The following is a 20,659-nucleotide window of genomic DNA, read 5'->3' on the forward strand; positions in this document are numbered from 1 at the left end:
TGAAGCACATGTACATGTAAGAGGGAGAGAGCGCGCACAATCCATACATCACAATGCAGTACTAACATTCAAATAGTAAGAAACTGAATAGCAAACTTGACTGGACCTTCACCATATTGTCAGTAGTAAGGCCTGTAAATTGAGGAGGAGAGTGATGGTAAGAGAAATCTTTAAGAAGTCAAGCAATTAGACATAAGGTGGCTATTTACCTTTTTAATAAATCCTTTCCCAGTCTGGGAGAAGGAGGGGAAACCCCTCCATGAGAAACACACTTTACAGATTGAAAAACATGGTACTACATACTCTATACAATTCATGCCAGTCCTGAGAAAAGAATAATAATAATAATTTTAAAAAGAGGTGGGACAGGGGGGAGTGCTAGGGAGCGGTATGAAAAAGGTCTGGTGACTGCATCATGTTTGAGTACCTCCTACTGATCAGTTGACAGCAGAGTTAGTACAGTTTTGGTAGACACCCTCCAAGGCAGGGGTGGCCAAACTGTGGCTCACAAGCCACATGAGGCTCTTTTACATTTAAAAGTGTGGCTTGCAACGCTGCCCCCACCATTCTTCACTTGCAAGACTTGGGGTGGGAGGAGTTTGGGACCTCTGCCTTGCAGCAGGGTGGTAGGGTAGGGGCTTCCGCCCAGTGGGAAAGGAGGGTCATGCCTGCCAGGGCTTGGACCTTCAGCAGCAGAAGGGCTGAAGCCCCAAGCCCCAGTAGGTGCCTCCTGCCAGCTGAAGCTCGGAGCTCCGGCTGGTGTACCCTGGCTCTCAAACTTCTAAAGATGGTCATATGTGGCTCAGAAGGCCAGTAAGTTTGGCCACCCCTGCTCCAGGGTGTTAGTACACAATGAAAGAGCCATGAGGCTTCAGAAAACTAGCGTCTTTGGAGGAAGGGTGAAAAGTGATAGTTAAAATTCACACCACACTTATATTTCTTGAATTAATGCCTAGGTGCAGGTGGAGTCCTTTCAGCATATTGTGGGCCAATTTTTGAAAGGCACCTCAACTCAGCCTCCATTTTCGCTGAGTCCATCAGTTTGTTAGATGTCTTGATGCTAGCTACAGCTGATAACACCCACAAAAATTGAGGCAGTTGTTTAAAAAATTAAAACAACTGTCCTGTGTGTTCTTAGTCCGGTGGTCCAACAGGGAACCAGATGAAAGGAAATCAACCCAGCCATTCAGAGATTCTAAACTTCAAATAAGTTAGTTTTAGATTTCCATTGCTTTCCTTTTGTACACAGAAACACACTATCATAATGATCCTAAACCCTGCACCTTACAAGGCTTTCAGTGCAGTATTTAGATTGAACCTTTGTTGTAGAATACCGTGGGGAGTTTTTTCTTTGTATTTTTTTAAATAAGGAACTTCAGCCTTCTCCCTCATTTAACCCCAATTCAGCAAAGTACTTAAGCACATGTTTACCTTGAAGTCAATGGGACTTAAGCATGTGCTTAAGTGCTTTGATGAACTGGGGCCTTAATAGGGAAGTACCAAAGACATTTACTATGACATCTAACCCATAGGCCCAGGTCACATTGTGAACAGGGCTGCCAAATGCCAACAGGGAGCAAAACTTCAGAGACTGAGCTTATCTAAAGGGGATCTACGTTCACCCTCCTCTGGATAGTTGTGCAATGATCTACCTCCCCAAAAAGAAATGAGGTTTCAGGGTGAGAAGTAGGGTCACTGACGTCATATATGTTTTCTCCTTTAACGGTGGTGAGGCTGAGAGAAAGGATACCATCTTTAGAGTCAGAACATGTGCTGCTTTCACTAATTTTCAACTGTTTTTAACATATATCATCAGCTGAATGCCAAGTCACAAGGTAAAATACAGTCACATTTTTTATTAAAATATATGCCTAAGACACACTGGGCCTTGATTCTGTTTCCATTGATGCCAATGGAGCAGAATCAGGCCTGCAATGGCAAATTTTGTCCTCTGATATATTATCAGCTCTTACTAAAATTAATAGGAGTTTAACAACCTCTAAACTCCAGGTTTCTCCCGAGCTGCCCTGCTGGACCTCAGTTATGCCATCCCCTGGGAACTGGGATGTGCCTGGTTGTAAATGCACCTCACCTTCCTGGTGCTACGGCTCACCACACACTCTTAAACAGAGACATGAGCAAGGATTAAGTAAAACAAAATCTATAATAAACAGAAGAAAGAGGGAGTTGATAGTAATGAATATAAACTGAAGTTACAAATGTAGAAAATCGATAAGGGAAGCAGAGGGACATAAGGCAAAATCTATGGCCAGCAGAAGGAGTTTTTTAAATATATCAGGAACAAAAAGTTTCCTGACAATGGTACTAGTCAACTACTAGATGGTAAATGGCAGAATCATCAACAATAATTCAGAAAAGGTAGAAGTGTTCAATAAATATTTCTGTTCTGTATTTTGGGGGAAAAAACAGGTAATATAGTCTCATCATATTGTGATGATAATACTAACATCCTCCAGAGATAGTAGTGGAATGGAAACATGGAAGCTACTAAAGTCAGACATTTCTATATCAGCTGATCTAGATAACTGGCATCCAAGAGTTTCAAAAGATCAGGCTTGCTGGAGCATTAATGTTGATTTTCAATAAGACTTGGACCACTGGGGAAGTTCCAGAAGACTGGATGAAAACTAGTGTACCAATTTTTAAAATGGGTAAACAGTATGACCCGGGGTAATTATAAGCCTGTCAGCCTGGTATAGATCCTGGACAAGACAGTGGAGTGGCTGATATGGGACTTGATTAATAAAGAATTAAAGGAGGGTAATTTAATTCATGCAGATCAACATGGGTTTATGAAAAATAGATCCTATCAAAATAACTAACTAGATATTTTTGATGCGATTACAAGTTTGGTTGATAAAGGTAATAGTGTTGACTGCTTTAAGGAGTTGACTTGGTATCACACACCATTTTGATTAAAAAACAAAATGATATAAGATTAACATGACACAAATTACATGGATTAAAATCTGGCTAATTGATAGGTCTCAAAATGTAATTGTAAACAGAGAATCATCATTGAGTGTGTGTAGTTCCAGTGGGATCCAACAGGGATCAGTTCCTGGTCCTATGCTATTTAACATTTTTATCAGTGACCCGGAAGAAGACATAAAATCATCACTGATAAAGTTTGCAGATAACACACAAATTGGGAGAGTAGTAAACAATGAAGAGGACAGGCCACTGACTCAGAGGGATCTTAATGGCTTGGTAAACTGAGCATAACCAAACAATATAGGTTTTAATACCACTAAATGTAAAGTATACCTCTAGGAACAAAGAATGTAGGCCATACTTACAGAATGAGGGACTTTATTCAGGGAAGCAGTGATTCTGAAAAAGGTTTGGGGGTTATGATGGATCATCAGCTGAACATGAGCTCCCATTGTGATGCTGTGGCCAAAAGAGCTAATGTGATCCTGGGATGCATAAAGAGGGGAATCTCAAATAGGAGTAGAGGTTATTTTACCTCTCTATTTGCAAAATCTATGAAAAAACAGAGTCATGACTTCAAGTCACATGAGTGTGTCTGTGTGCAGGATTTGGCCCATTCTGTATCTCATGCTGAAGTACAAAACCTTACATTTTGTTTTGAGAAATTCAACAGCTTTTCAGCCATCTACCACATAATTATTATCCCAGGAAGTCTGCTTCTCTCCAGAAAACAAATCTCTGATATTTATGTGTACCCAGAAAGAAGGGCATAGAGTATTGTATTCCCAGTTATATGACTATCCTGAATACTGCTTTTATCTCCTCTTCAGTTCAGTTTGTTAATGAATATAGGCAGTGAAGTTCTCTCTAGCTGTCCAACAGGTTCTCTTGGTACATTCCCTGCTACAGTAATGAAAGGGAGATATCAGCACAGCAGCGGCTACATTTGCCTAACCTAGCAGGCAAAGCAAGGAAAGAGATCCTAGATACAGTTTGTTTGTATGCCTGCATATACAAGCACAAATAAGGTATTAATATGTATTGTAGCTATTGAGACTTGTGCTATTTAAAACGACTTGTTTCTATCTTATGGTGAAGGCCAATTGATATAAACATATTACTAATCCTGGTACTCTTTATTTAGGTTGCATCAATAAATATGTATTAAGAAGCAGTACGGAGCACAGGTTCATCCTGCCAGATTGTATGCCATGTTAGCTTGTTATCTGCTTCTTCATTATGAGTTGCCATTTCCCTCTATTATATTCTTCTTAGTCTTCCCAGTGAATGTTACCCTACACATCGTTTCCTTCCCTCCGTCTGAATTCTCGATGCTTATTTTAAAGAGGAAAAGTGTGAAAGGTACTTGCAGCCAGTGATAATATATCAGGTAAAATTTTCAAAAGCACTTAAGGAACTTAAGTGTCACTGAAAATCAAAAGATACTTAGGAACCTAAGTCCCAAAGTTGCTTTTGAAAATGGGATTTAGGCTCCTATGTCACATAAGCACTTTGAAAATTTTACTCAGCATGGATAAGGGAAGTTCTGATACAGCTCCTTCCCTTTTTGACAATTTATTTTATTCAGATCCCTCAAGTGATTTAATTCCAAACAACAAAGTCTTGAAGCATGGTCATATTTCAAAGCAGGTTAAAATAAATGTGGAACTATCTCTGTACTGGGCTAGATATTCCCAGAGTTCACCTTAATAACATTTCCCGTCAGTTCTTGTAGCTTCACCTTTATGAGGGGGTCTCCTCTTTTCCTCTCTGCTGAAAGGGAACTAACAAGTCACACTTGCTCTGGCTGCCTAGAGGAGTCAGCACAGTAGTTCTGCATTTCCCATGTAGCATTGATGTTTCTTCTCTTTACAGAAAAAGGCCCAGGATGTTCTTCAGAAGATCTTGTCATACTTGTATAAGGGGTTAAATACACAAACCATAAAATGCTTTAAGAAAGGTCCTTATAATGGCCGTTTATTTCAATACATGATGATGTGGTGTCATCATATTATGCCTCTCTTGTCATCACACAATAACCAAGTGACACAACATAGCATAACATCATGTCTTTTTAATGTGTCACAGCAATTTAACAATATCTAAAGCTTGGTTTTCACATATATTTACAGCCACACAAAAAGAAGATGGCCTACCTTTTAGATGGTCTCTGTCTTTTCCAAATAAACAAATACAATTGATGGGAGCTGTATGAGAGATACAGATCTTTAACTTCAAGCAAAATGAAAAATGCAAGTCAAGCTCGTGCACAACCAAGTCTGTCCCAGAAGGAAAGTGGAACTGCTGATAAATTGCACTTTTCCTGATGCACTGTTTAAGCCTCTAGATCCATGATTACTCAAGAGATCTTTTCTTTCAAAACCCTTCAGGGTATGTCTACATTGCAGCTGCGAGTGTGCCTCCCAACCCACACAGACAAACTCACGCTACCTCCGCCCTAGCTACTGTACTAGAAAAAGTAGTGTGGACCTTACAGCATGAGCAGTGACATGGGCTGGCCACCTGAGCTTGGACCCAGGCGGTAGGACAGGCTTGGATTCAGGAGGCTTGCCCAAACCTGTGCCACCATGTGGTTCAGAGGGTATTCTGTAGCTGCTTGTGTTCTCTCCCTCTTGCACACAGACACACACAAAAAATAGATTGTCCAACTAAATGCTAAACCTCAACATTCTGCACCGCATCTTCAAAATTTATCCAACAATTAAAACTTTCTAGAAGAAAACCTGCCATTTATTTAAATGTTTATAATCATTTCAACTATTTATAAAACTATTTATATGCCAGTATCTTATCCCAATATAGAGAATGTTAACTAAAAACTAGATATCTTCCATATGTCTTACTTGTCTAGTTTGTGATAAAGAAATGTTATTCAAACATCTGAATACGAGACACTTAAGATCGCTGTTTTAGGGTAGGTTTTTATTTTTGAGTTGATTTTTTGTTAATTTAACTTCAGTGTGAACATTACTGATACAGCTTACACAGATCTTCTCCTACAGAATCAGAGAATGGACTTTCAAACACTGAAAATCTCCACCTTTTCTCATGTATCTGAATGCTGATTAGAATTTCTTTTAGCACAAACTACAAGCCAGGGGTACTGAACAGCAGCAGAGCTGATTTTGGTTGTTTAGGATGATGTTGGAGATATGTGGGATGTGGAAAGGAGGCAGCTGAGGGTGAGAACGAGAACCGATGAGTGGAGCAGGGATGGGCTACTGAATGATTTATCTGAGAGATTAATTGCTTTTTATAGTTTTCATTAGTGGAATATGCAGTCGAATTCAAATTAACCTAGGTTTTTGTGCAGGAATATATAAACATATAAACACAAACAAAGACATGCACACAGAGTTGTTTCTAAAGAGAATGGTTTCTGAAGTTGCCCATGAGACATGCCTGATCATGACATAAATGTACAGAATTGTACATGCGCTACTCTGGCACTGCATCTTAGGAAAAGCTAGAAACCTCAGCCTCCTGTATCCCTGCTTCAACATAACATGACAGTGTAAATGCAACTCTTACCACTTCCAGACATAGCACCTCAATCTTTCCCTCCCAAATTCTTTCTATGTCTTTAGACCATTTTAAGATGCTTACCTACTTCTCCCACACCCAAGACCTCGCCTTCAGCAAAGTAATATGTGCATTAGCTTAGCAACCTGACATAAATATCCAACCAACCAGCAAATAAACACCGGCTCACTCCTAGTTACCATGTCCCCATGCATAGCCTTATTACAAACAAAACATGAAATACAGGATAAATTCATTATTTAATTCAATTCAAGTTATCATTTAAGGTTTGGGAAGGGGTAGGAGGGCATCTGCTTCCTTTTTGTTTTGCCAGAAGTATACTCTTTAAGTCTCATACTATTCACTGATTCACTATTGTAAGAAAATACCAGGTACCATGTCTTTCTCTGCTGATTTGTAATTGACTAGCCAGATATCTTAGCCAGCATAAGAGGGGCAGGATGCTGTGTTTCAATGGTAAGCAAAAGGTAATATATTAGACAAATGTAGTTCACTCAGAGCCAGATCCTGCGGGTGCTCAGCAGCACCTCTCTGCTCCCAATGAAGTCCCAGGGCACTCAGCTACCCTACTACAATGGACACAACATAAGGAACTAGATAGAGCTCTTGTTTATAATTTCAGTAATAACAGATCACAAATGTTGCGGGAGCGAGGGGAAGAGAGAAGAAAAGCCACACATAAAATCATATGAGATTTTCTTTTAAAAGTTCCAGCTAATCTTGGTCTTGGTGGAAACCACAGTGCCTTCTCACATTGTGACAAGACTATCTGTTCTGAGCAGTTCCTGATGTCTGAAATAATGACTAATGGCCTTCTTCCAGCTCGCTTTCAGCAGATAAAAGGAAGCATGCCCAGTACAGAGATCATGGCTGCACACAAGAAGAATCAGGTTTGCCCATCAGTCCTCTCTGAATGTCTAGTATGTGATGAGTATTCAGAGGGCAATGTGCTCTCCAAACTCCACAGAGGCAGAACTCTAATGCTGAATGTTCAACAAGAACTGCTCTTCCCATCTGCCCTCAGCTTATACTAACACTAACTATTTTATAAAACACAAGGCAATTTTATGTTTCCATCTATCATCCCTACATGAAAGGGGTGTGAACCAATTTCAGAGGGGATAAAAGTGGGCAATGTGTATATCCTGAATGCAATTAAATTATTAGCAGCCAAAAAAAGATTGCTTATGGTAGAATTACAATTTACAAAATTCAAGGAAAAAAAGAGGACAGTTTCCCACTCCAACCTTAACTATAGCCATTGTGACTGCATCAGCTAATGCAGAATCTGAGATCTATTGGTCAATAGACCAGAGTCCAAACAGGTGATTCTGGCCTTTAAATGTGTGACAAGGCCAAAGTGAGAGACTCCCCTGCAATAAAAAAAAAAAAAAGTGATATTTTGACATGTAATAAAAGTCGTCTTCACCCTCACTTTAAGGTAAAGCATTGTTAATGTCAATAATTTCCAGTAACAAACAAGGAGATAATACCCATACCAGGTTTGTGTGGGATGAAGGTAAATTTAAATGACATGCCTTGTAAAGAGGAACAAATTGTGATTAGTACCCAACAGAATGTTCCACACGTACTGTACTGCAATAGCTAAGTACAATGGCAAGAGTTAAGGATGCAGTGGAAATCTTAACCCTTAAATTGCTGTAGTTTTCCAGCCACCAAGTGAATGCTTAAAAAAGTATATATAGACAGAGAGAGAGAGAGCGCGTGAGCAACTTTAATATAGAGTTAAGATTGAGACCATCATAACACCTTCATATGATGTCCTTTAAAATAACACTAATAGTCAGGTCTTAAAAAAAAATCCCTAGACGCTACAAACTTGGGAAATTCACAGTTAAAGTTTGAGATCATAACCTTAACTCTCCTTTGGATCTCCAGTCAGCTTCTGCCTACAGGATGGAGACTGTCCCCTCCCTCCATTACCTACAATCCCACCCTTAAAACTGTCCTAAGTATATGAATTTCATCAGCATATGCTTTAGCCATGTCATGGTTTAGCACACACAAATCTTTCCAGCCCACAGATCTTTGCTACTTATTGGGATCATACTGAAGCAGATATTTGTATACTTAGGATTTACGTATGGAGTTGAAAAGGACCCCTCAAGACTGTAAGCTCATGTTACATGTAGGATTGTTGATGTCTGTTTACCTGGTGCATATGCAATGTGCTGGACCCAGAGTAAGTGGTCAGAGGAACAAGTGATTCAATGGGTTTTCCTTGAACCCATCAAGTTGCTTCATGTGACTTGCTGATTAAGTTGAGGGATGGCAGAGTAAAACTGGCCTGAGGTGTAAGAAGACCACCAAGCAGAACCTGCAAAGTTGGCTCATCTCCCATCTCCTCAGCGAGAGGGGCAGAAGTAACGTGAATGGCATCTCATCTTGGCATCCTAAGTGGGCAGACCGGGGTTTGTAAGTAGAGCTTAGCAGAGAATTACATTTTTCCCTCAGTTCAACTTCCAAAGCCTGGATACCTGGGTTCTCCTTGCTGTTTCTCTCTCTAACTTGCTGTAGGACGGTGAATAAATCATTTAACTTCTCTGAGCCTCAGCTATCCCCACCCCAAAAATTAGGGTAATCTAGTTTTCCTACCTCAGATATCTGGCTCCCACTGATATTATTAGGAGGTTTTCCATTGGTGTGAGTGAGAGCAGAGACAGGCCCTAGAAAACACGGTGAGGCCTAAACAAACAAAGTTAGTAAAATAAGGGTAGCTTTTATATGTATAATTTCTATAGCTTTATGAGTGTAAACAGTGCATTATCAATAGAGTAAGTCCTGGTCTATACTACAACCTTATGTTGGATAACGAAGTCACTCAGGGGTGTGGGAAATCCACACCTCTGAGCTACCAGTTATACTGACCGAATCCATATAGACAACGCTATGTCTACAGGAGGGCTTCTCCCAGCAACAGAGCTACGGCCTCTCGGGGAGGTGGAGTACTTGCGTCGATGGGAGGAGTTCTCCCGTCAGTGTAGGTAGCTTCTTCACTAAACTCTATGCAGCTGCGCCGCTGCAGCACTGTAAGTGTAGGCCCGCCCTAAGATAACTTGCCTTGTCCTGAAGAGCCTCATTTTACACCCTACTGTATTTTATAAACCGTTATCTCTACAACTTGTGCAATAATATGCAACAATATTCAGCAAAACTAATTGGTGCAACAATCTACAACTGGCTTTTTAACCTCAGAACCAGAAAGACTACAAACATTTTTTTTTTTAAACAAAAGCTGAGATTCTGTGGGAGATCTCAAGACCCTCAGGAAATAAGTCTGCTGCTCTCGCTTGGGTGAATGTTGAGGGATTTCTTTATTATTTTTAAAAAAAATAATGAAAAGAAAAATATAGAAATGTCACATGTCAAACACCCAAATTACACAGCATCTTCTGAAATCTGACACACAAATTAGTTCATCTGAACATACTCATGTTACAGTTTCGTTGGATGCCCTATGGAAATCAATAAAATGAGGGCTGCAAGCACTTACTCCATACTCTTAATTACCAAGACCTTCATAACTAAAACCATTCTGTGAAATCCGATAAAACAAAGACCCCATGTAAATGTTGAAGTCAGATGCATGTTTGCAGTTATATGGAGCAGTCACTCATTGTTCCCAAGCCTGGGGTTTTGGTTTATCATCTGGCACTCCTCTCAACTGAGCAGAATTTTTATTGTCCTGGGACTAGTCTCATAATAATGTAGGTGGCCTTCAGTTTGGAACTCATTACTTACTCCTCCTATTGGTCCATCCAAACTGGGCTAAATGTATTGACAGGTACTCTGCAAAACCTCTCTTTGTGGGGTGAGTTGACTGGTCAGATATTGGGGAGGGAGTGGCTCCTGTTTAGTTTTGATTTTGAATGGATTTTATTGAATAAGATTGGAATTCTAATTGAAGGCAAGGACACCTAGCACTAACGACAAATATTTTTTTTAATGTGCTGAATTGAAATAAGTTAATAAAATTCATGATACAAGGTGCTTCACTTCTGATGCTTTAAGTTCCCATGGATGCTATAACTTGTTCTACCGTGTTCTCCTCCTAACACCAGTCACAAACTGCTTGTGTCTGACAACAAAGACCTCACAAAAACGTACGTGAGTGGGTATCAAAGTGCAGCAGCTTATCAAAGAAGTAACAAAACAACAAAAACATTTAAAGGAGGAGATTTATTGTGTTCCAGGAAAATAAAACCCAAAGAATCAATTCCATTAAAAAAAACCCAACAACAAAACTCTGGGTCAATTTGTATTTGTACATGGATAAAAAAAATATTTAAAAAAATATAGAAGTAGTTGCCAAGTTAATTTAGTAGATGAAAGCCTCAAAATAAAGCTCCCCATTATAAGATTACTTCATTGCAAGGTTCCTGCTGCTGCATCTTCGTTCCCAATTTATTTGCAAATCATTCATTACACAAAACTTTTCAGTTGGACAATACTTTATTTGGACAATGCCAATCTTCAAGGGTGCAGGGCCCTAGTATTTCCATGTCTTTTGTTTCAGGAGATTTCCACTTTGCAGACAGCAGAACTGTTTTTCCCCTGACTTTTGTCAGCTAACATCACTGCACTGCACTTGGAGGTAAGTAATAACAATGGATATGACCTGCCTTATTTATTCAGTGTTAAGTATTAACAAGGCCTGCGCTATCTCATCCACTGCCATATTTCACTAGGCTAGAACTGCGTACATAAGTGGCCTTATACAAACAGTGGCCCAGCCTTTGGGAAGGATAAAGCATCCCTCAAATTGAAAAAGAACCTTTCCAACTTTTTGAAAAAACTCAACTGTAAAATAAAACTGTGCGCGTGTGTGTGAGAGAAACTTTGCTGTTCTGCAGTTAAATGATCCTTATTTCTACCTTTGAGAAATCAGAGGTGAAATCGACTATAAGATGGCTTCTGGGTTTCTCTCACAAATACCTCTCAGTATGCAAAGAAACAGTGGTCCTCAGGATCTGTTCTGCAGGGATTCATCTTTTCAGTTTCTTCTGTACAGTGGAAATGTTGTGGAGAGGGAAAAGCCAATGAACGTTTATTAAAGCACATTCCCAGGATTTTAAACTTACTGGATCACATACACACTGTAATGACTTTTGTTTTAACTGCTTTTGGAGATTGCTTTAGTGCACACTGAAAGTGAATTGCCAGCTATACCCGTAGAATAAGAACGTTTAACATGATACATAAAAAGATCTATGTCATTATGTTGTACAGAGGTTTATACGCATTTGACCAGAGGTAGGAACAGATAAATATTTTTGTTCTCAAGTTGTTGTTTTTAAATCATACTATAGTCATTTCGGTGTATCTATCTGCCCATGCACAGACAAATGTACCATAGCTACAGATGCACTGCATACCCCCACCCCCCATCAACCTAAAACTGAGGGGAGCTGCTCATGGACAAATCTGTATAAAATATAGTTGTTATGGAGAGGTAGCAGCCTGCTCTCTCCATATTTAAGTTTGCAATGAGTTTCCATTTGAAAGCCCTGTTTTACCCCTATTTTGCCTTAAAAAACTAGTCATGAAAACTCACAGATTTACTCCGCAGGCAAAGGAGAAAATTCTCTACAGAGTTTGAAGAAAACTGGCCACACTGTTTTTGAGTTACAGGACATAATTACTTCAACTGAAATTTTGATGGTCAAACGTTTATTTTTCTCACTCTAGTTCAAAAATGGCTTATTACTACTCCTTTAAATTTTTGAAACAATTAAATCTCCTTGCAAATGCATGAGGTAGTTACATGTGAAGAAAATCAGCAATGACTTTTGTTACTTTGAACCCTATTTCCATAGGAATTATGGGCCCAATCCAACTTTCACAGATGCCAATGGGAGGTTTCTTTGCCAATGACTTCAGCGGGAGCAGTATCAGCCCACCATAGCTCCATTACAGGCTACACATGGAGTTATTCAGGAACGGCTATTCCCGAATGACTGTCTGTGTGGACACTCTTATTGTGGAGGTGGTTTTTTCCTGTTTCTTAGTAAAGCTATGGTGGCCTGATACAGCTCCTTTTGAAGTTACTCGCAATTAAATCTACCACTGACTATTAATAACCAAGCACACTATTCCAGAATAAGAGTATCCAAACATGGAGTTATTCAGGAATAACTGTTACTGAATAAATCCATGTGTGGACAAGCCCTAACTTCAGTGGAGGTATGCTGATTTACACCAGCCAAGGATCTGATCCTAGGGACATTTGAGCATGCTGCACTCTGCTGACCGTTAGAAAGAACACAAGGGCCTCCTACCAAGAGGTAACAGAGATCTTCCTGTAGTCAAAGTAGTGGAGGCCTATGTTTTTGGAGTTATAGGACTAGGGTTCTGGCCCTGGCTCTGCAAGTATCTGTGGTTTATTTAGGACAGATCTTGATCCCTCTTGTAGAACCAAAAAATTAAAAATTCAGTAAACAAAAAATACTTTTGATTTCAAAATTTCCTTGACAACTAGAATGTGTCCTGAACATCCAAATATATGAAGTAAATTTTCCAATGAAAAGATTTAAAAGTTTAAAACTTTTTACATTTTTGTGACTTTTCCTTTAGCCTTCTGGAAATCCAAGGACATTCCATTACATCCAACAAGTCAGTTTGAAGACTGCCCCCAGACTGCCTCACAGTTGATGTCAATCCATATGCAGTACTCATGTACGGTATCACAATGATAAACATTTTATAAATGCATATATGCCAATAAATAGATAAGACAGACTTTGACACTGGCTTGTGCAATAGGTTGTTTTCAATGGCAAGAACACTAAAATGTCTAAAGCGTTGCCAATATTTGAAAACTAGTCATGATTCTCCATCAGTGAAGCTGACAGAGAAAAGTAAGAGCCACGATAGCTGTTGTCTTTAATAAATTATTTCAACAATAAAACCAAAAATGTATGGGTGTGGTGATGCTAGTCCATAGTCATTGCTCTTCAACAAGTGCTTTCCATAACCCTTACAGATGTATTGGGGGTGCTGTATTGCGACAGACAGTGCATTTTCCCCACACGGATTCTTTCAACAACTATTTCAAAGCTAATAGAGGAATAAGTCTGTTGGTTTCCAGCCATCAATAGCTTGGACAGCTCCATTTGCTCTTTTAGCTTAATAATATTTTGACTCTGCCTTCTCATTCATTTAATTTTTTTTTAAACCATACCTTTATTTACCTATACAAAAAAAAATTAGTTGTAAGGAAAAAAACACTCTAGGAAATTCCAGAAACAAAAACTTTGTTTACAAACAAATGAAGGCTACTAAATGACAACAACATACTCACCTATCACATTTACAAAACCCACATACTTAAAAGCAAGGAAATGAACAGTAAGGCTAGATGAGAAGTCTGTTGAAATTCTTCAAGCATATTTATAAAATGCCAAGATTACTACCTGGCAGACATTACCAGTAACCAAGGGGTTAAAAACCAGGAACTTCCCTAGTCTGCTCTTAAGGCAAATTAAAGGGGCAGCAGCTGCTTTCCTAAACCTGCAACAAAATCTGTAACAAAATATTCAAACACTGTTGGCCCAAATGGGGCTTGAGGCAAAACTGATAATAGGTTCAAGTGTAGCCTACAAGGAACTCTTTCCAACAGCTGTAGTGAATATATACCACCCATGTCACTCTTTCTTCCTTCAGCCTGCCTCAATCGCTTCCATGCATGCACACACAAAATTAACACTCACATACACCCACACACTTTGTAAGTGCAAACACTTAACCACACACTAAAAATATTCTAACAGCTGGGGATACATAAGTGGTAGAATTTGCACCTGGAAATTCATTTAGGATGAGTGGGTTTTGTTGGTGCAAGTTCTAACAACTGAATAATATTCCTCACACCTGCCCATGCAAAAGAGTGAACAACGTTTGCACTTGCATGTGACACTTCTCATGCACAAGTGCAGGGGTGAAAATAAGGCTCTTCAAATCTGTAGTAAACTACAATTTCAAGTTCCCCCAACAGCTGGTTCTGCATTTTTTCATTCTCACTCTCCTTCTGTCCATCTAAATACAAAAGATGACACACTCCATGTTCTCATTTATTTTATCCTTCCACCATCCCTCTGAATTATCAAATTTCATCTTGCTAATTTTGTAAATACATTTGACTTTCTGTGACACCCCACCCTAAGTCTTTCTTTTCTGTCTCCCCTCTATAGCTTGCACCCATCCATGTTGATATGTCAGTGGTGAGAATTCTCTCACCATGTTGCACTTACACCCACAAAAATTAAACTCTCCAACATTTAGTATCACTCATATATTTCCCATACTGCTTACAACCTGGTCTCTAATGCTCCTTTCTTACTGTTTTTGTTCATCTGCACTTATAGTACCTATATGGCCTATGACAGCCACCAGTTACAGCAGCAAGGAATAGTGGTCCTGGGCACATATAGTAGCACGATAACGCGTGCCATGTTAACGCATGCAGTTGGCAACAGGTTCTTACAAATCAGATATCTTAGAAACTAAAGTATTAGGAAATCGAACAACTAAAAACTGAAGAAAGAGTGAGAGAACTGCTCACTATTACATTATTAACCCTAATACAATTTATAAACACTATATCTATCACTTCAATTGTACATTTCTAAACAAGACAAACAAGATACCCATAATTATACTGAAATGCAATTTTTCCGTTAGCCCAACAATTGTATGCGTTTTTCCTCACAAAATGCAATAAGCAAACCACCAATTTATTATTTTCTGTAAATTACAGACAGATGAATCAATCTAAATACTTCTTTTGTCACAGATTTGATTTTTAACCCAGAATTCTGTTTTCTTCAGATAAAACAAAATGCAGCAGGTGTTCAGACTCATTTCTGCCTCCTCTATCATGCATCTCCCCCATACACCAAGTCTTTCAGGCTGGCAGGCTTAAACTAGTAGCTAAAAAGTAAAATTTAACCCATCTCATAACAGTGAGCAATTCATGTCTCTCTCCTCTTTTCTTCCATCTTCCCAGTTCTCTCTTCCCCTCTTGGAATCTGTGAAGCATTTCCCCAACCCTTTATTCCTACCAGTCCCCCCCTTTTCTTCCACATTTCTCTTCTCCCCCAACTCGCTTTGTTTTGTCTTCTCCCTTCTCCCCGTTTATGGGAGAGCGTTCTGACTTAGATACTCTCTCCTCCTTTTACCCTCCCGCATCCTCAAAAGTGACCTGTAACAGTGACGTTCCCATTCACTGTCACTGAGGAGCAATGGACGTAGAGCCCATTGATGCTGCTCCTTTAGTTGGCCAGAAGTGATGGTGAGAGAGCAGTATGAAGCACCAAGACCGAGTTCCCAACATCTGCTGCACAGGATCATCCTCAGAGCTGATCTTGGATGTGATGCCATGAGACGACATTCAGTTCATGTGGTGCTCTGTGCTCTACATCCTCTGCTTGTTTCTTCCTCACTTGCTCCATTCCACCCCACCTCTCTTCCTCCAACCGTTTCCCTTCAAAGCAGCGTTTCTCTCTCTTCCTTTCTCTCCCCTGCTGTTGATCTCCACTCTCTCCCCTAGCCTCTTCCTTCACTGGGGGACTGTGCTGCTGCTAGCCATGTTGTGTGCTACTGTATTCCCACCACCACGAGGTGGTCAAAGTGCATTACAAACAGTAAATATAGCCCCCACAAATTACAGATGGGGAAACTGAGGAACAGAGAAGGGAAGTGACTTGCCCAAGGAAATATTTAACAGATGCGGGAAGAGAACCCCAGACTGTCCGACTCCCAAGACTGTTTTAGTTAGGAAAAGGAGAGTTTTGAGGAGGGATTTGAAGGAAGACAATGAGTTTTGTGGATGTGTATGGGAAGCTCCACCCAACCATGAGGAGCAGCATCAGGAGAAAGCACAAAGGTGCTTGTTAGAAAATTTAACTAGTGGGTGATGGAGGCTGGCACAATCGGAGGTGGGAGTTGACCTCTTGATACTGAATGAGAGATGATAGGTAGGGTGGGGGGTAGACTGTCAAGGGCCTCGGTTATGAAGACAAGTAGCTTGTTTGATGGGATACAGAAGGCTGGGCCAGTGGAGAGATGCAAAGAGAGAGGGGACATGGTCAAAGTGATGGGCTAGGAAAATGCTCTTTTTAATATCATTCATTAGATTTCATCGACCTTTCCATTTTAACAGCCTTTGACCTTAAAATAATGATTTTAACATAAACAAAGGGGCAAATTAGTGTTGCGATTAAGATTACTGTGCATTTGACATGTATTTTTAAAAGTATGGGAGGAAATGATTTGATGGAGGGGAACATCTATATCACTTCTGCATAGAGCATTTCCCTAGCTACATTGGGATTAGGGGAGAAAGCATATTTGCTGTGACGCCTACAAAAAACTTGACAATAGTTAGGCTGCTGCTGTGCTGCACCACTGCCAACCACGTTGAGCAGTACTGTCTCACTCCCGCATCGGTCTGTCTGTATACAGCTCTTATCTCTTGTCTTATACTTAGATTATAAGGTCTTTGGGGTAGGGACTGTCTTTTTGTTCTGTTTGTACAGCGCCTAGCACTGTGGGGTCCTCATCTATGATTGGGGTTCCTAGCTATTATGGTAATATAAATAAGTAATAACCACCAATATACTGGAGACATAAACCAAACTGATCTTTCCTGTTACTCTTTACACAGCTATCATGTACCTTTATATTTGACAGTGATTTCTTACTGAAAATATGGATTAATAATTTATTATAAATGTTGCCAAACAGAATATAATCAATCATAATAAAGACTGAAATCTGTACTTGAAATGAACAGCAGCAGCCAGGGATGACTCTTGGCATTTTGCTCGCCAGGACGGAAAACGTTTTTAATCAGTGGAGTAAAAAACAACTCAGGGCCAAACAGTACAGTGGATGGCCCTTGTATTTGGCACCCTGGGCAACCACCCTGCTCACCTGCCCCTAGAGCCAGCCCTGATATTTAGCATGGTAATTTATCTGTCCACATATTTTAATGGATGCAACTGGCTTAAGTTACATTGGAGCTATTTAGCAATCCAGGAGGTAATTAACATGTTTGAGATTTGACAATACCACTGTAAGCCAGTATGCAGGTACACCAACCAGAGAAGATAAAATAAAGCTCCAAACTGCAGTTCAGTCCAAGTCCCCTTCCTCAGGGCTGACTTTAATAACACTAAAAGCGTCAAAAAAAGAAAAAAGAAAAAAACTAAAAAGGAAGGAACTCAGCCTACTTGTAAGGGGACATGCCCTCTACCTTAGGTAGCCTCTCCTTGCAGCTGCTAAACCTGTGCTCCTCTAGCCCCATCCCAGATCACTCACCTGATAGGCAGGGAACCTGGGTTCTCCTTGTAATCACTTTTATGCTGAGATTCAAGGAGCACCTTCAGGCCTTGTCTCAATTATCAGTTGACATTTTTATTTTGGATTTAGTAGAGTGAGCTAACAAATAGATAAGATATGTAGGGTCTTGCCCTATCAAGCCCTTTGCTTCCTTTATCCACTAACATCTCCACACAATTTTTCTTGGTGTCCATTGTGCCCAGAAAAGCCTCTGTGATCCAGTGTGCCTAACGACCTTGCTTGACTGAAATCCCTCTGTTCTACTGATTAGTCTTCCACTGCTAACCACCCTCTCTTTCTCTTGCCTACAATAATATAGATACCAGTATTTTATATTATTTAACATACAAATTAAAAAGAAACATCATGGAATTACTAAAAAAGAAACATTGTGGAATTACTACAAGCCAAATGTTGTCCACGTATTTACATGACCTTTTATTACATCCAATCGCTCACACTTTTTGACCGATTACATAATTTAAACTGTAAGCTTTGCGGTCAGGGATCTTGTCTTCTTTTATTTGTTTTTAAAATACCATGCCACTGTAAGGCAGGTACTGTAACTAATGAATATATTTTAAACTAGCGATCAAGGCCAGACTGATCTCAGTTTTAGCAGTATAAATCTGGATTTACTCCTACCGCAGTCACTAGAGTTATTCCTAATCTGGACAGGTGTATGTGAGGGCAAACTTTGACAGCACCTTTGTGTATTGGGTTAATCCAAGGTTCTCAAACTTCATTTCACCGCGACCCCCTTCCGAGAATAAAAATTACTACATGACCCCAGGAGGGGGACCAAAGCCTGACCCCAACCGAGCCCCGCCGCCCTGGGTGGATTAGGCCAAAGCCCCACCACCCTGGGACAGGGAGCCAAAGCCCAAGGGCATCAGCCCCAGGAAGGGGGCCTGTAACCTGAGCCCTGCCACCCAGAGCTGAACCCCTCTGCCCCAGATAGTGGGGCTCGGGCTTCGGCCCCGGACCCCAACAAGTTTAACACCAGCCCTGGCAATCCCATTAAAACGGGGTCGCGACCCACTTGGGGGTCCTGACCCCAGTTTAGGAACCGCTGGGTTAATCTAATTCTTATAAAGACAGTTATTAAAATAGAGATCATTACTTTTAAATAACTTTTCGAGACAATATACTTTTTCTCTGTGCATGCCAACCTCTTTATTGTCCCTTTTGTTTTGATTTGAATAAATAATGGAGGACAATTAATATTTTTCACTCTTTTCTCAGGCTATGAAAGATGTAGGCTGTGGGTTGGAGGTGATGATACTCAAGGACAGGCCTTCTGTGTTATTTTGAGCCGTTATTTTGAACTTTCAGAACTCATGTTACATCTGTATTGAGAAACCATCACAATTCTCTTAAAAAGAAAATTCCCGTCAATGGACTGATAAATATGCTAGAATTATGCTACTAGCAAAAGTGTCCTTGAAAAAGGTTTTGGGCAAAGCTGGTGCTAGCAGAGTTATAACTATAGTGAAGATAAATTTAGAGAGACAAATTGACTTAGAGAATTATAATGAAAACAACTAGATTCAAATTAAAGATCTTTTTTATCTGTAATAATTAGAAGCTATGTTCACACTACATAAAATACCACTTTATATGTACATGGCTCACATGTAATCTTGTTCTATTATTAATAGGTGAATGACACAACAAACAGACCTTTGTTGGCTGAAATTTTAGTCTTGGACCAAAACTCCCCCTTCTCTTCAGTCAAAACCATAACTACAGTATCCTGGGTAGCATCTTTTAATAAAATATAGCTTTTAAGAGCCAGACCATGTCTTTCCTGCAGGGAGTGCCTGGAAAGTCTTTTAATTAAAATGCTAGTAGAACAATAAAGCTTAACACCAACTTTCACCATTGCAGGTTGAGAGCGAAAGCTTTGGTAGAATTCCTTTCCGAACAATGTCTACTTTTTTGTTCAAGTTTTATTCTTATCTATTATTGATGAGCCAATGAGGAGTATCATTACATTCAAGAATGAACTCAGATGAACTCAAACAAGAAACAAAGCCTGTCTATACAAGGGAATGAACAGCATAAGAAATTAAGGGAGGAGGCTTATTGCGTTTCTAAATGGTTTGTCACTATAATACAACAGTATTTTGTTGTTCTTGGTGATACTAATTGCATTCACCCCTCTGATCTGCTTTTATTTAGTGTAGTCATTAGTGTACTCATTTAGTGTACTCATTAAATAATAAAGCATCAATGCTTAGAATATGCATTCATGATGTTTCTTAGATCATATGAAACAAATGGTTATATGTCCTAATGTGAAAGGACACGTTTTGCAATATGAAAAAAACCAATCTCGTGTTGTGTTACATTTTCTTTGGTTCTCAGAATGTGGGGCGTGAGGAGTAGAGACCTTGATGTCCAAAAAAGAGGGACAAGAACATTTAAAGCATCGAGTGTCCTTGTCAGTCAGTGACATATGACAAGCATGAAAGAAACACAGTTTCAAACTTTTCCTTCTTAAAGTAACTGCAAAGCTGCAGTGCACAGTGCCCCTTTTACTTTACTACCAAGATGGGCCCAAACCTACGTCTTGTGGGACAGACACATAGGAGCACGGGAGATGGATGAGACTTAAAGAAGAATTATCTGCTCTACACTCTTCCCCCCTCCCTCCAGTCAAGCACCTTTAGTGCTCCCATTAAAAAATAAAAAGATTAAAAAGCAACCTGTTACAAGTTCTTAATAAAACTTAACAATGAGAACAAAACATTCCCTGGAGACGTATGTACAGTCA

At 39.8% G+C, this 20,659-nt stretch overlaps 1 protein-coding gene and 1 long non-coding RNA gene across 2 annotated transcripts in view; both read right to left on the minus strand.

Annotated features, from left to right (window-relative positions):
- The window catches only part of MAML3 (mastermind like transcriptional coactivator 3), a 349,702-nt gene that overhangs the window by 224,882 nt on the left and 104,161 nt on the right, over positions 1-20,659 (minus strand). The window lies entirely within an intron of this gene.
- Positions 4,530-9,412, minus strand: LOC140910407 (uncharacterized). Its single transcript, XR_012158573.2, has 2 exons — positions 8,693-9,412; positions 4,530-5,162 (listed from the first exon to the last, which is right to left on the minus strand). It is a non-coding gene; the product is annotated as an uncharacterized LOC140910407 (long non-coding RNA).

Source organism: Lepidochelys kempii, chromosome 4 (assembly GCF_965140285.1).
Source record: "Lepidochelys kempii isolate rLepKem1 chromosome 4, rLepKem1.hap1, whole genome shotgun sequence".
NCBI classification, from domain to species: Eukaryota; Metazoa; Chordata; order Testudines; family Cheloniidae; genus Lepidochelys; species Lepidochelys kempii.